Source organism: Canis lupus, chromosome 36, assembly GCF_003254725.2.
Source record: "Canis lupus dingo isolate Sandy chromosome 36, ASM325472v2, whole genome shotgun sequence".
NCBI lineage: Eukaryota > Metazoa > Chordata > Mammalia > Carnivora > Canidae > Canis > Canis lupus.
In genome coordinates this window covers 1068920-1086353 of record NC_064278.1, presented here as the reverse complement: position 1 = coordinate 1086353, position 17434 = coordinate 1068920, and the positions used below count along the sequence as shown (strand labels likewise).

The following is a 17434-nucleotide window of genomic DNA, read 5'->3' as shown; positions in this document are numbered from 1 at the left end:
AGGATGTTTAGTTTGTTTTTTTCTTCAAACTGCTCTTTAGCATGCTAAGGCTGGTTTTCACAATAAAAACAAGTCCTCTATACTATATCCCTAATAAAATGTAAATTGATATAATGTAAATGTCAAACTAAAGAGGAAAAGAGGGTCAGCAAAATTTAAGAAAAGTGAGTATCAAAACGCATGGACTGAGGTACCTGGGTAGCTCAGTAGGTTGCCTGCTTTCTGCTCAGGTCATGACCCCAGGGTCCTGAGATCGATTCCCACATTGGGCACCCTGCTCAGTGCAGTCTGCTTGTCCCTCTCCTCTGCTCCTCTCCCTCACTTGTGCTCCCTCTCTCAAATTCATAAAATTTTAAAAACATAACAAAATGCATGGTCTATATATGATTGATAAAATTTGAAGGCAAAACATAACAAGAGAATTCAGAAAAGGCAATTCTGCTAAAGTGGTATGATCAAATTTACAGGTCTCTGACATTCTAATTGGATCTAAAAAATAGATTTTAAATATACAGAGGAGTGCATTGTTCACAGCATATCCCTTAAATATCTTCTATTAAGACTTTCAGTAGAACCCACAAATTATATATGTCAACAGTACTCCTGTAATAAGAGTTTAAATTGCAATGATGATTTTGCTGATTAAGGTCTTTTATGTAAGTTCTGGAAACTTGGTGAACAGAGTGTATATTGTTGAAATTAAAGAGTGCTCTTCCCATACTCTCATCCAAATAAAAGTACACCTCATCTCCTCATAGAGCAGGGCCCAAGGACAACCGATAAGAGATTTCTTTAGGAAAGTGTCCTAGTTACTCCCCAGCACTGAACTAACATTTCACTGTAAATCTCCCAACACAGATTATAGCAGAGATAATATTAACCTAAAAAAACTGTGCCAAGCAGGCATGACCAACCATACCCAAGACTAAAGGAACCTTTAGCAGTGACCCAGCAGAGTGTCAAATTTAAAGCAACAGGACTCCTGGTGGGTAAGCCAGAATGACCTCACTGCAATATGTGCCCTTGGCACCCGAAAGGTTTACCCTCTGCAGAGAATTGTTGACACCAAATTTTGCATGTTGGAGAATGTTTTCCAAAAGGATGATTTTTTATTCTATTTTCATAGTTAATTTGATGTCTGTCCTGACAACTGTAGGATAGGAAGGGTTTTGCATTTTAAGGCCAATTCTGACTTTATAAGGCTATGATCAATGACATCTTTTGTAGGTAAACAAAGTCATGTAGATGCTGGCTTAATAGAGGGTAGAGACCAGGATCTCAGCTTCTGTCTTGTCCAAAAGGAACTGAAAAATTGCCATTTAAAAAGATACAGCTGTTTCAGCAAATATCCATATTGCTGCAAGAAATTACTAGTTTCTGGGGGGATTTTTGAGCTATGTGTAGAATTGCCAAATGCTAAAATATAGGATGTCAAATGTATCCGTGTAAATATGTACCAAGTATCCAATATTACACAGGACGCCCCTAACATTAAACTGTTATTTGTTGTTTATCTGACATTTAAATTCGACAGGAAGTCACATTTTGGAGGAGAGGGGTCTGGAGTTTCTTCTGTATGGAGTAATCATAAAGCTTAATGATTTGATTTTAGAATGAAGGGGCTCAGTGTTGGAAGAACCTGTGCAATAGATATTTCCGGGTCCAGAGAGCAACATGAAGGTTAACCAGAGAACATAAAAATGAGCCTGAACAATTTCTACTAGATTTTAGCGTTTCTCAAGCCTTAACACGCCCCAGTATCACCAGAGAGCTTGTCAGAATGTAGATTCTGTTAGAGTGGGATCTTAGATTAGGGCTGTCATAGCAGAGCCCCAGGGACGGGGGAGGGGGGGGCTTAGAAGCAACAGACATTTACTTCTCACCGTTGTGGAGGCTTGGAGTCTGAGATCAGGGTGCCAGCAGGGTCTGGCTCGAGTAAGAACCCTCTTTCAGGTCTCAGACTGCTAATTTCTTGTGGTATCTTCGCATGACAGACTTTAGAAAGCCTGAAAGCTCTCCAGGTTCCCGATTCAAGGCACTGATCTCAGCCATGAGAGCTCCGTCCTCACGACCCAGGTATCTTCCCCAAGGCTCCACCTCCCAATATCATCATTTTGGGAGGCCAGGATTTCTACATATGGATTTTGAGGATACACCAACATTCAGTTCCATAAAAGTGGGTCTAGAATGAAGACTGGAACTGCATTATTGACAGGCACGGGGTGTTTGGCGCCCGTGGAGCAGAGAGGGGCTGCTGCAGTGCTTCTCAGCTTCAGTGCCCATTGGAAGCAGCTGGAGGCTTTTTATTTTATTTTTTTTAATTTTTATTTATTTATGATAGAGAGAGAGAGAGGCAGAGACACAGGCAGAGGGAGAAGCAGGCTCCATGCACTGGGAGCCAGATGTGGGAATCGATCCCTGGTCTCCAGGATCGCACCCTGGAGGCAGGTGCCAAACCGCTGTGCCACCCAGGGATCCCTGGAGGCTTTTTAAACACAGATTCCTGGGCACTGGCCTCAGAGTTTGTTTCTGAATTGCCAGGTGACGCTCATTTGGCTGGTTGGGCCCACACTGCCAGAACCACAGGACTGAGTTTGCCGGTACAGCTGATCTCCATATCTCTAAGCTAGTTGTGCACTACATTGACCAAGTAAAACTAATTACACATAATGAAAAGGAAATGCCTTATTTTATTTTTTAAAGATTTTATTTATTTATTCATAGACACACACAGAGAGGCAGAGACCCAGGCAGAGGGAGAAGCAGGCTCCACGCAGAGAGCCTGATGCGGGACTCGATCTCGGGACTCCAGGATCAGGCCCTGGGCTGCAGGCGGTGCTAAACCGCTGAGCCCCCCGGGCTGCCCCGGAAATACCTTATTTTAAAAGTAAGTTACAGAAATAAGGCTAAAGGGAAATCCAGTTCCAAGACCGTAAAGTCTAAAACCAGTGCCAACAGTCAAACGATCTTTTGCCTTCAAGACTCTGCCTCATTTACGTTTAGGGAATTGGAATGCCTGAATCTGGAGAAGCCCAATCAGTTACTTTAATGGAGAAGTAAGTGAGGAATTCTGGTTACCGATCCTACATTCAAATTTAGCAGTCTTGTATTTATTATTATTATTAATTATTATTATATTATTATTATTATTGGCTTGACTCTTTCTACATGTAATAAGCATATTATAAAGTTTAATAATTGGGCAGCCCAGATGGCTCAGGGGTTAAGCCCGGACTTCAGCCCAGGGTGTGACCCTGGAGACCCGGAATCAAGGCCCGCTTCGGGATCCCTGCCTGGAGCCTGCTTCTCCCTCTGCCTGTGTCTCGGCCCTTCTCTGTGTCTCTCATGAATGAATAAATAAAATCTAAAAAAATAAAAAATAAAAATAAAAGGCAGATTCTGATACAGTGGCATCTTATTTAAGGTTATTATAATAAAGTGCTATAGACTGGTATTTCAAGATAGCCTTAAATAATTGTGTATCATATTAAGAACAAAAGCAAAGCTTTCTGTTCTGGCATGGCCATGAGCCCTGAGGTAGCTTGCTCTCCTGTGAGGCTGGCCTGGCTCATTTCTCAGGCTTATGCTCAGGGATGAGGATATTCCTTTACTATTTGTCCAAGATTTCCAAAAGGAAACACTTGTTATTTCCTTACCCAACCACTTTTACAGGGAGCTAATATGTGTCAGGATTTGGCCTCATAGAGATGAGACAGTGGAGAGTCTGGTTACAGTGGAACCACAGTTTCAGGACACAAGGGAGGATGGTGGTTGGGTCTCTTATAAAGAGACAGGACTAACAATGAGGCAAACACTTTTAACAGGTTAAAATGTGTCACAAATAAGTTTGAATCTCTTTGTTGGAAATTAATTACTACTTCTGGAGGTCACGTCCAAAGCACTAAAGCAGAGTTGAAGTATTCCCACCCACTATTTGCAGCTGATAGTCCCAAGTGACCACATTATGTCCAGGGAACAGTCACCCCCAGGATCACTCTGTTTCAATGCGTGGCCTTACTTTTGCTCTGTCACCAGAACCATTTGTATCCATTCTTACGTTTTCTGTTTCAGGGTCAGGACTGGCCTACTAGTCTTCCTTACTTTCTCTGCAACTTATTTTCTTTCTCATGGCCATGCTAGTTTAACCCATTAAATATAGAACTTGAAAGAGGATTGATACCTTTAGGAAGGCCATGGGCTTCTCATGAAAATGAATATACTTTATCTCCACACCTGAGCTTTGCAAAAGATGCTGAGATAGCATTAGCCAAGCCATGACAAAAGCATTTTGAAATTTGTCATTTAAATAAGCACAATGTAAAAACATAAATCTTCAGGCATTGTACTGCTCATCAACATCTAGAGGACCAGGATCTGATTTAATCTATTAAAAATAGTAAAGCAAATTTGTATCCTTTGCCTATGGTTTTAAAATTAGTATGAACAAGACATACTTATGCTAACAATTTGAACAACCTAGAAGAAATGGATAAATTCCTAGAAATATAAAACCTCCCAAAATTTAATCAGGAAGAAATAGAAAATTTGAGCAGATCAATTATCAGCAAATAAAATTGAATCAATAATCAAAACTCTCAACAAACAAAAGTCCAGGACCAGATGGCTTCACAGGCAAATTCTACCAAATATTTAAAGAAGAGTTAAAAAAAATAAATAAATAAAAAATAAATAAAGAAGAGTTAATACTGGGGTGCCTGGCTGGCTCAGTTGGAGGAGCATGCATGTCTTGATCTCAGGGTTGTGACTTCAAGCCCCACATTGTGTGTAGAGATTACCTAAATAAATAACATTAAAAAAAAAAAGAGCTAATACCTATTCTTCTCAAACTATTCCAAAAAATAGAAGAGGAAGAAAGACTTCCAAATTCGTTCTATGTGGCCTGTATTACCCTGATACCAAAACTAGATAAAAATACTATCAAAAAAGAGAACTGCAGGCCAATATCTCTGATTAACATATATGCAAGAATCCTCAACAAGTTATTAGCAAACCAAATCCAACATTAAAAAAACTATTTACCATGATCAAGTGGCATTTATTCCTGGGATGCAAAGGTAGTCCAGTGTTCACAAATGAATCAATGTGCTACATCACATCAACAAGAGAATGGAAAAAACCATATGATAATTTCAATAGACATGGAAAAAGCATTTGACAAAGAGCATTCATTCATGATAAAAATCGTCAATAAACTAAGGTTAGAGAGAATATACCTCAACATAATAAATGCCATATATGAAAAAAAGTACAGCTAATACCATCCTCAAACGTGGAAAACAACTTTTCCCTTAAGATGAGGAATAAGACAACGATGTCCACTCTCATTGCTATTATTCAACATAGTACTAGAAGTCCTAGCCCTTAGACAATAAAAAGAAATAAAAGACATCAAAATTGGTAAGGAAGAAGTAAAATGTTGACCATTAGCAGATAAAATGATACTATATATAGAAAACAAAAAGACTCCACAAAAAAACTATAAAAACTGATAAATAAATTCAGTAAGGTTGCAGTATACAAGATCAATACAGAGAAATCCATTACATTTCTATACACTAATAATGAGACAGTAGAAAGAGAAATTAAGAAAGCAATTCCATTTACAATTGCACCAAAAATAATAAAATATCTAGGAATAAACTTAACCAAGGAGATGAAAGACCTGAACTCTGAAAATAAAGCATTGGTGAAAGAAATATAAAATGACACAAACAAATTGATAGATATTCCATGCTAATGGATTGAAAGAACAAATATTGTTAAAATGTCCATATTATCCAATGCAATCTATAGATTTAATACAATGTATATCAAAATATCAACATAATTTTTCAGAGAAATAGAGTAAATAATTCTAAAATTTGTATGGAACCATAAAAGGTCCCAAATAACCAAAGTTATCTTTAAAAGAAGAACAAAACTGGAGGCATCACAATTCCAAATTTAAAGATATGCTACAAAGCTGTAGCAATCAAAACAGTGTAGTACTGGTACAAAAATAGACAGAGATCAATGTAACAGAATAGAAAGCCCAGAATAAACCCACATTTATATGGTCAATTAATCTTTGACAAATAAGGCAAGAATATGGAATGGGAAAAATACAGCCTCTTCAACAAATGGCTTTGCAAAAACTGGATAGCTACAGGTACAAGAATGAAACTGGACCATTTTCTTACACCATACAACAAAATAAATTCAAATAGATAAAAGACATAAATGTGAGACTTAAAACCATAAAAATCCTAGAAGAGAACATAGTAATTTCTCTGACATCAGTTATAGCAGTATTTTTCTAGATAGATATGTCTCCTAAGGCAAGGGAAACAAAAGCAAAAATAAACTATTGTGACTATATCAAAATAAAAAGCTTCTGCACAGCAAAGGAAACAACCAACAAAACTGACAACTGACAGAATGGGAGAAGATATTTCCAAATGGCATATCCAATAAAGGGTTAGTATCCAAAATATATAAAGAACTTATACAAAATAATTCAATTAAAAATGAGCAGAAGACATTAACAGACATTTCTTCAAAGAAGACATACTGATAGCTAACAGACACAGGAAAAGATGTTCAACATCATTCATCATCAGGGAAAATGCAAATCAAAACACAATGAGATGTCACCTCATACCTGTCAGAATGGCTAAAGTCAAAAACACAAGAAACAACAAGTATTGTTGAGGATGTGGAGAGAAAGGAACCCTCATGCACTATTGGTGGGAATGCAAACTGGTACAGTCACTGTGGAAAACTATATGAATAGAGATTGAAAACAGAATTATTGTATGACCAGGAATCACACCACTAGGTTATTTGCCCAAAGAATATGGAAACACTAATTCAAAAAGATATATGCACCCTTATGTTTACTGCAACATTATTTACAATAGCTACTTTTTGGAAGAAGCCTAAGTGTCCATCAATAGAAGAGCAGATAAGATGGGGTACATATGTGTGTATACATATATTAGTATGTAAACACACATACACACACATGTATGCACATACACACATATGTATACACATGTAAATACACACATATGTATACACAGGTATATGGAATGGAATAATACTCAGCCATAAAAAGAATACAATTTTGTCACTTGCAACAACATGGATGGAATCAGTACAATGCTAAGTGAAATAAGTCAGAGAAAGACAAATACCAGGTGATTTCACTCATATGTGGAATTTAAGAAGCAAAACAAAGAAAAAAACAGACAAGCCAAATAACCAACTCTTAGCTGTAGAGAACAAAGTGCTGGTTACCAGAGGGGAGGTGGGTGGGAAGATAAGTGAAAGAGGTGATGGGGAGTACAATCATAAAAAAATAATAATAAGTACACTTATAATGGGCACTGAGTAAAGTGAATTCAGAATTGCTGAATCAATATATTGTATACCTGCAACTAATATAACACTGTATGTTAGCTATCTTGGAAATCAAAACAAAACAAAAAAGAAATGGTTGAGAATAAAATAAAGACAATAAAATATCTAATAACAATAATAAAAATATTAAAGTAACAAAATATTAAAGAAAGAACAACTAAAAAAGACCTAGAAAATGTTTACTAAATGATCTTCAAGAGCACCAAAAGGCAGACCAAAAAAAAAAAAAAAAAAAAATCAATGAATCTGATTATATCAAAATTAAGGATTTCTCACTGGAAGGATGCAGGAAAAATTAAGACAAAGTAAGGGAGACAAATTGGGTTGGAGGAAATTAATTTGGCTCAAGATTTCTTCACATTGACAAATGGTGATTAGAAGGCATATACTTCTAGTTACAAAATAGATAAGCCACAGAGATGAAAAATATAGCATAGGGAATATAGTCAATAAGATTGTGAAAATGTTTTTTGGTGACAGATGATGACTACACTTATGATGAGTACTGAGTAATATACAGAATTCTTGAATCACTATGTTGTACACTTGAAAATACCCTTAAACTGTACGTTAATTATACTTAAATTAAAAATATGTAAAATAAAAAAAAGATTTCTCCATATTGACCTCATTATATTGTTTTTATTTTTGAAGTATGTTAATGTATTATATATTCAAAATAAGGAGACATTTAAAAATTTAAATATCTTAATTAAAAAGCCACGTACAAAGTTAAATAGGCATCTGGGAGAAGATATTTGTTAGATTCTGAAAAACTACTACTTGAGGGAATTCTGTGACCCAGAAACTTTGCTCCTGGACATAAATCCTCCTCCTCATTCTTATATGAGTCCATAAGAAAATGTATGTTGCTAGTGCCTAGAACAGTGTTTGGCACACAGTGAATATTTGATATTATTTGCTGAAGAAACTAATAAGTTAATGGTGGCAGTGAGTTGGAGCTACTTTGGATAACCATCTAAGAAAGGACAAATAGTTGAAATGCAGAGGATTCCCACCATTGAGGGCTTTGCAGCATATAGATGTATACTTAGAAATCAGGAATTAGTGTTAAAATCATAACGTTTATCTTATGAGAAGAAAAAGGGGCATCTAAGTGGTGAAGTCATCCAACTCTTGGTTTTGGCTCAGGTAGTGCACTACTTAGGGTAATGAGATGGAGCCCGACCTTGGCCTCCCTTCTCAGGGCAGAGTCTGCTTGAGATTCTCTCTCTTTCTCCCTCTGCCTCTCATGCTTGTGCTCTCTCTCTAAAATAAATAAATCTTAAAAAAAAAAAAAGTGAGAAGGGACGCCTGGGTGGCTCAGCGGTTGAGTGTCAGCCTTTGGCCCAGGACATGATACTGGAGTCTGGGGATCGAGTCCTACATCAGGCTCCCTGCATGGAGCCTGCTCCTCCCTCTGTTGTGTCTCTGCCTCTCTGTCTCTCATGAATCAGTAAATAAAATCTTAAAATAAAAAGAGAGAGAGAAAGAAGATAAATGGAGAAAAATGGGGATATATAACTCAGCGGCATTTATGCTAATTAAAAATAAGTTGACCCCAAACAAGGTACATTTTTCAAGCAAAACATTCAAATAAATATACAAATTAAACAAATTAAAATGGTTGCCTAGAACAGGGGATTAAGAGAATAAATAGGTGGATAGATAGATGATAGATAGATAGATAGATAGATAGATAAGCCTTAGCCATGAACCAAAAGTAGGATTAACTGAATCTTCTTTAGGGGGTCTGATTGTGACACATTAAAAGTGATCACAAATACTTTGCTATTCCTTCTTTTGAGAGAGAGAGTATAAAATCTCTCCTTGGTTTTGTTTCCTCTGAATATTTGCTTAACTAGTAGAATGTGGCTAAAGGAGGCCTGTTGGGATTTCCAGGTCTCACTCATAAGAATCCTTGCAGCTTCTGCCTTGCCCTCTGGAAGCATTTGCTCTAAAGCTTTCTCTAGAGCCTCCTTGATAGTTAATCTGAGTACCTTAGGACCACTCTGCTGGAGAAGCCACAAATAAGCACTTCAGTTGACCATCCTAGCATAGCCCAGCCTTTTGGCCATCAGGGCAAGGTGCCAGGCATGGAAGAGAAGCCATCTTGGGCTCTTCAGACCAGCCAAGTGCCAGCTGAATATCGCTGAGCGACTTCAGTCAACACCGGATGAAGCAGAGGAAGTACTGCGTTGAGCCCTGCCTAAACTCCTGACCCAAAGAATCATGAGACATAAAAAAGGTTCTGTGTTAAGCCACTAAGTTTGGGGATAATTTGTCATGCTGTAATAGAAAATGGGAATGAAGACAAATAAATAATAAAGCCTGACTACTACCAACTTTGAGTACCAGGAATCAGGGATAAAATTATAAAGGACTGAAGGATTAAAAGATGGTTTGCATCCTGAAACAGCTTCCTACTGTGAATCAGAATCCTTCAAACTAAGGATGGCACAATATCCAGTTATATTTCTACTTAATTGTTCTGACAAGTTTCAACACCATTCATGATAAAAACTCTCAACAAAGTGGAGTTAGAGGGAACATACCTCAAGATAATAAAGGTCATATATGAAAAACACACAGCTAACATCATACTCAATGGTAAAAAAAGCTTTCCTTCTAAGGTCAGGAACAAGACAAGGATGCCCACTCTTGCCATTTTTCAACATAATTCTAGAAGTCTTAGCCACAGCAATCAGACAAGAAAAAGAATTGAGAGGCATCCATGCTGGTAAAGAAGAGTTAAATTGTCACTATTTGCAGATGATGGGATACTATTCATAGAAAATACTAAAGATTCCACCATAAAACTACTAGAATTAATAAATTAATTCAGGAAAGTGGCAAGGTTAATACCAGGTTAATTAATTAATACAAAATTAATATCCAGAAATCTGTAACATTTTCTATACACTAACAAGTCACAGAAAAAGTAAAAACAACACTACTTAACAATTGCCCAAAAAGAATAAAATACCTAGGCATAAACTTAACCAAAGAGGTGAAAGACCTATACTCTCAAAACTATAAAGCACTGATGAAAAAAATTGAAGATGACACAACCAAATGGAAAGATTTTTCAGAGAGAGAAGCAGACTCCATGCAAGGACCTCGATGTGGGACTCAATTCCAGGACTCCAGGATCACGCCTTGGGCCAAAGGAAGGTGCTAAATGGCTGAGCCACCCAGGCATCCCAATTAACATTGTCAAAATGTCAATATTACCCAAAGCAAGCTATAGATTCAATATAATCCCTATCAAAATATCAACAGCACTTTTCTTTTTTTGTAAAACTAGAACAAATAATACTGAAATTTCTATGCAACCACAGAAGACCGCAGATAGCTAAAGCAATACTGAGAAAGAACAAAGTTGGAGGTATTCCAGATTTCAAGATATACCACAAAGCTGTAGTAATCAAAACAGTATTGGTTCTGGCACAAAAATAGACACATAGATCACTGAAAAAGAAGAGACAGCCCAGCAATACGGCTACATTTATAAGGTCATTTAATTATGACAAAGGAAACAAGAATAAACAATGGGGAAAATACGGACTTTTCAATAGCTGGGAAAACTAGACAACTACATTGATAAGAATGAACTTGGATTACTTTCTAACACAATACACAAAAACAAACTCAAAGTGGACTAAAACCTATATGTGAGACCTGAAATCATAAAAATCCTAGAAGGTAATAATCTCTCTGACTTCAGCCATAGCAACATTTTCATAGACCCATCTAAGGCAATGGAAAATAAAGCAAAAATAAACTATTGGGACTACATTAAAATAAAAATCTTCTGCACAGGAAAGGAAACCATCAACAAAACAAAAAGACAATGGACTGAATAGGAGAAGATATTTGTAAATGACATATCCAATAGGGGTTAATACTCAAAATATATAAAGAACTCATACAACTCAACACACATACACAAAAAATATAATTAAAAATGAGCAGAGGGGCTGAATACACATTTTTCTCAAAGATTACCTACAGACAGCCAATGGACACATGAAAAAAAATGCTGAACAGCACTTATCATTAGGGAAATACAAACCAAAATCACACCTCATGCCTATTAGAATGCCTAAAATCAAGAAGATAAGAAACAACAAGTGTTTGCGAAGATGTGGAGAAAAAACCCTCATGTACTGTTGGTAGGAATATGAATTGGTAGAGCCACTATGGAAACCAGTATAGAAGTTCTTCAAAAAATTAAAAATAGAAATACAATATGATCCAGTAATTTTACTACTGACTATTTACTCAGGATGAAAGAATACACTAACTTGAAAAGATGTATGCACCCCTATGTTTATTGCAGTATTATTTACAATAGCAAAGATATGGAAGCAACCTAAGTGCCCATCAATAGATGAATGGGGAAAGAAATGTGGTATATATACTTAATGGAATATTACACAGATATAAGAAAGGATGAGGTTGTGCCATTTGACGTACACAAGGATGGACCTAGAAAGAATCATGCTAAGTAAATAAGTCAGAAAAAAATGGAATACCACATGATTTTACTCACAAATGGAATCTTTAAAAAGATACAGAGCAGAATCAGAATAATAAATAAAGAGAAAAAACTGATGAATGCCAGAGGGGAGGGGAGTGTGGTTCAGCAAAATGGGTGAATAGGAGAGGGAGATACAAGTCTTCAGTTATGGAATGAGAAAGTCATGGGGATAAAAAGCAGAGCATAAGAATACAGTCAACGATATTGTAATAACAAAGTAATGGGACATATGGCAGCTATACTTGTGGTGAACACAGCATAATGTATAACTTGTCAAATCACTAAGTTGTACACCTGAAACCAATGTAGCATTATGTGTCAACTACACTCAAGTTAAAAAAAAATAAAACCCATAGTTAGAAAAAAGAAAAACTACCAGTTTTATGATACAACAGTTGTACTCCCAGGACCATATGAACATAAATGCATTCATAAGCTCATCCGAGGACAAGTACACAAGATCCCATAGCAAGAGTGTTCACAATAGCTCCAAACTTGGAAACCACCCAAATGCCCATCAACAAAAAGATGAATCAATATAACGTGTTGTAGTCACATAATGGAATTCTACATAACAATGAGAATGGCTGATCTACACAACATTATGTCAAGCAAAAGAAGCCAGACACAGATGAGCACACCCTGTATAATTCCATTTCTATAAAGTTTAAGAACAGGCAAATCTATGATCTTAGAAGTCAGGATTCATGGAAGGGTAGTAGCCAGAAGTGGCATGAGGCGCTTCTAGGGACAGGGGAAGTAGGATGCTTTGGAATGTTCTAGTGCTTGATCTGGCTGCTGGTTACACAGGTGTGTCTGGGGTTTGAAAACCCATTGAGCTATATACTTACAAACTGTGTACTTTTATGAATCATGTTCAACTTCAATATAAGAAAAAAAAACTAAAATCAAATTTGTGGAGAGTGAAGATGCTAGTATATTTACAAATAAAACACAGCTTTCATGCCATGGTTCCTACTAGATCACATATAAGTAATTTTCCTCACATGGCTACCACCCTCCTCTATTACTCTTTACTGCAACCATGGGGAAGAAAGCTGCCGTGAGTACACTGTGGTGTCTGACACAAATGACCATTTCTGGGCAACATCTCTATTGAGTCTACGCTAAGAAGCCTGGCAAGAAACCCACATCTCATTGCTTTGCTTTCTCGTTTATTTCTTTGTTAACAAAATACAGTGACTCTAAACACAGGAAAGTGCAATGCAATAACGTAGAGCACAGCCTAGGCAAAATCTCCTTCTATTGTTCTTCAGCCTATCAGCACTGGTTTCCAACTTTTCTTATTTTATTTGAGAATGAGGAAATTATATTTTCATTGTCAAAGGTGGAGACACTAGATTGGTTAACTGTTAATTTGAGATAATAAATTATGTTCTAATTGTATACTTTACAGATTTGACAGGGAAAAATCTAACCTTGATATATAATTTCTCCTGAAAATGTCTACTTTTCAAATACTGATTCACAGTATTCACAGAAATAATAGTTAATTCTTATATTATACAGACTCCCTCAAAAACAGGACTCATGATTATGGGAAATACTTGATTTTGATAATATTTCATCCAAATCATCTGTTTTATTGTTGAACATACAAGCATCAAGATGTCCACTAGCAGTGCAACCATCAGGCAGAAATAAACAACAGTAAGAAGGAAAGGTCATTTTACAATTTTGGGGTTGACTGAATATAAATTACAATAGATGCCACAGGATTTTAATGGCAGGAGTCAGAAATTGCGTGGATGCTTGCTACACATATTCTCTGGAGAAGGATTTCATAATTGTCTAGATTACAAAATAATTTCATAGGAGAACTTTTTTTAGTTTTGGAAAGAAGGGTGCTGGCAAATATTATTATGGCATGTCTACTTAGTTTTCCAAATGTGTAGGGAAATCTGCTATCAGATTGTAACCTATAATGTAACCTCTAAGGATATTTCAATCAAAATGAGAATTTATATGGCTTTACCTTCCAATATATTAAAAGTAAGGAAGTTTTATTATTGCTAGAGAAAATATAATATATTAAACAGTCAAAAAATCAGATTGAAATTAGTATGTCCCAAACAATTGTTAATCTGGAAAAAATATACATACGCATATAAATGTGTGTGTGTGTGTGTGTGTGTGTGTGTGTATTCTTTCTCAGGTGGAAAATAAGCATATGTAATAAGCATACATAGGCATATGCATATATATATGCATGCATACATTTTATTATGTGGAAAAATATATCTTCCTATATCACTACATATATTTCATATATGTATTTCAGCACAATTTTTCTTTTATATCTGGTGTAACCAAGAAATTGAATAAGTTTATGCTCTATTTTGCAAAGTTTAAACTTACTACATATGAAAAAGTAATCTTAATATAATCACACGAATTAATAAGATGTTGGCAAACACATTATCAAGATGAATCAGAATTTGGTGACATCATTGTTTCTTCAAAGAGATAGCTTTTCAAAAACTATCTTTTTGTAGATAGAATTTCAAGGAAGGACATTTATTTTGGGTGTCAGAGAAGTCACTGAGCTAGAGCACTTACTTGAAACTGATAGTCCAAAAGTCTAAAACACTTACGGATTTTCTCTAGATTTTGTTAAGATGAGCATTTGTCTGCATAAAAGTCTATGTCCCACTCAATGCCATAATGATTGCCATCTCTGTCAGTCCACTTATCCCCTCCCAGAGATAGTCCCTTCACATACAGCTTACCCAATGCCTTATAAGCAGAATGACTAAATAATTGATTGCTCAAATCGGGACACTGTTGTGAGTGAAAGGGGACACAATTAACAATTATGCCCAGATATCAAACATGCACCATGACTGTCCCAAACAATCAAATGAGTATATATAGTTACCTTTCTTCAAGGCTTCCTGTGTCATGGTTGAAAAATTTATTAGAAGTTTTTCATTTTGAATTGAAATCTGTTTTTTTTTTTATTTAACCAGGTGCTAATAAATATAATGTGTTTTTATCCATTAATTTATAAGTTTCTCTGATAGTAGAATTTTAGAGTAAGAAAGATCTGGTAAGAAATCAAATCCAACTTCTTATTCGATTCTCATTAAATCATCTCTAAAAGACAGACATCTAGCTTCTGTTTGAATATTTCCAAAGATAAGAGGCTCATTGCATTGCAAATTAATTTGGTGTATTTCTGGAAAGCTTCTTGATCAAGAACTTAAAATTATCTGCTTATAATTTCTTCTCTTCCAAATCTGTACAAATGTCTAAGCTCTTCCACATAATATCCCTTTTTAGTAAAAACATTGCACCTTCTCTTACCTTATATCCCAATCAAAGCCCCCCTTCCTTCCACTGCTGTTTATATAGATTGAAAGCTAGTTACATATAGCTACATCCAATTTGGTGTTCATTTTGATCAATCAAATAACTTATTCAGACATTTGAGATCTATGTTCTCTAATTCCAATGTTAATTTTTTATTGGAAATATAGTTAATGCTGATATAATAGAATTTCCTAAATTATTCAGTTGTACAAAATCCCTAATTAATCTGTTTTCAAATTTTGTTAATTGAGATGACGCACCAAAAATGCACAAAATTTATAATATAGAATAGTCTAAAAATTAAAATAATGTCATTATGGAGCTCATATAGTAATAGCAATCCTGACAATAACTTTCAGTCATAAGAACACCATCACTATAACTTCATTTATCTTATTTTCAGCTGTATAAATTATAAAGGTTTAAATGTTTGATGTTTATCAATATTTCCATATATTTAGAATATTCTTAAGTCAAATTGCTAATATGTATTATTTTAAAATTTCTTGCTGAATAAATAAATAAGTAAAATTTACTTGCTAGGCCTAACTAACCAAAGATGAATGCTAATCTGAGTTCTTCATTTTCATTATTTTGTCACTTTAAATCTATTTGTAAACGATAACAATCTCTTAATTTTGACTCATGTCTCCTGCAATTAAAACATGAGTTAGTACTTACTTCATTGACTATGTGCTAATGAATCCAAGTGTAGGTTTGCACATGGTCTAAAGTAGAGCTTTTGCATCAGGTGGCTTACAGGCAGCTATCGAGTCACCTGCCCTTAAGGCAGTGACAATCCCACAGTAACAGTGACTACTTCATATCAGTGCTGCTTCTGGTAAAAGCAGGCAACAAGCCGATTTGTCAAATAGGCATCTTAACTTTTCAGAAATTGTTTCCACTTTCCTTTGCAAAGCCCTAGCCCTGTCTTCCTAATTCACCTTTACATCCTGGCCTATAACTATTGCCCCACATTCTTTTCTACCGAGGACTCACTGCAAAGCTCTTTAGCTTTCTACCCCACTGGATAAAGATAACTACTAACCATAGAGTTTTTATTTTTTATTTTATTTTTTAAAGAGATGTTATTTATTCATGAGAGACCCAGAGAGAGAGGCAGAGACACAAGCAGAGGGAGAAGCAGGCTCCTCACAGGGAGCCCAATGAGGGACTTGATTCCCAGACCCGGGATTATGCCTTGAGCCAAAGGCCGACGCTCAACTACTGAGCCACCCAGACATCCTGAGGTTTTATTTTTTAGACAATTTGTGTTAACATGCTACAGAGGAGCTACTCCCCAAAAGACTGTAAAGTATTAGGATGCTGAGGTAATCTGTCATTAGTGTTTGATATCTGGTAGGCAAGCATGTGGCTAGTTTTTTTTTTTTTACTGTTTTATTTTTGCCAAAGATTATTTTAAGGAGCTTCAATTTAGCACGTTGAGAAGTTTAATCCACCTACTATCATTATCTATTATCTAGAAAAGATTGTTTCCTTATTCTCTAAATGCTATCTTTGACTCTGCTCACTTTTCAGAGAGTATATGTAAATAAGTAACTACAGAATTGAACTCAAATTTTATTTAAAATAGCGACAAGATGCTGATAACATAGAAATCCAGGCAAAGATAATCTATCAGAACACCTAATGTGGGAGACTGAGCCTGAGAGTATTTGAAATAAGAAATATATAATTTGTAACCATCTGACCATCAATAACTATGTAACTGACTACCACTGAGTGTCAATGAGCCATTCAATTAAGAGTTAGAATTGAAATTTAGTGCAATTGATTATATAAGTGTTAAGCTGTTCAATTTTAGTTATGCTAAAATTAAGTAATGAAATTGGGGCACTCTGAAGACGACAGGATGAAACTAGGTACAATGAAGCCTCTGTATGCACCTGGATCATGCTTGATCCATATTTAATGCTCTTACATTAAATATAAAACTCTTAGCTAACTCTTGACAGTAAAAATCCATGACTCTTACCCAAGTGTTCTTGATCATTTACACAAATCTGAAAAACATTGTAATTTCCTATTTTGCCTAGTTGAACACATCTTAAAGAAATGAAAATTAATCATGACCATCCAACTCATGGGGTAGGATTTACTTATTGGAAATTTCAG

The 17434-nt window shown here is 35.7% G+C and overlaps 1 protein-coding gene and 1 long non-coding RNA gene across 6 annotated transcripts in view; one reads left to right on the top strand and one right to left on the bottom strand.

The window, feature by feature from the left end:
* The window catches only part of GALNT13 (polypeptide N-acetylgalactosaminyltransferase 13), a 541363-nt gene that overhangs the window by 127445 nt on the left and 396484 nt on the right, over positions 1–17434 (bottom strand). The gene's annotated exons all lie outside the window — the stretch shown is intronic.
* The window catches only part of LOC112674750 (uncharacterized), a 40754-nt gene that overhangs the window by 12773 nt on the left and 10547 nt on the right, over positions 1–17434 (top strand). The window lies entirely within an intron of this gene.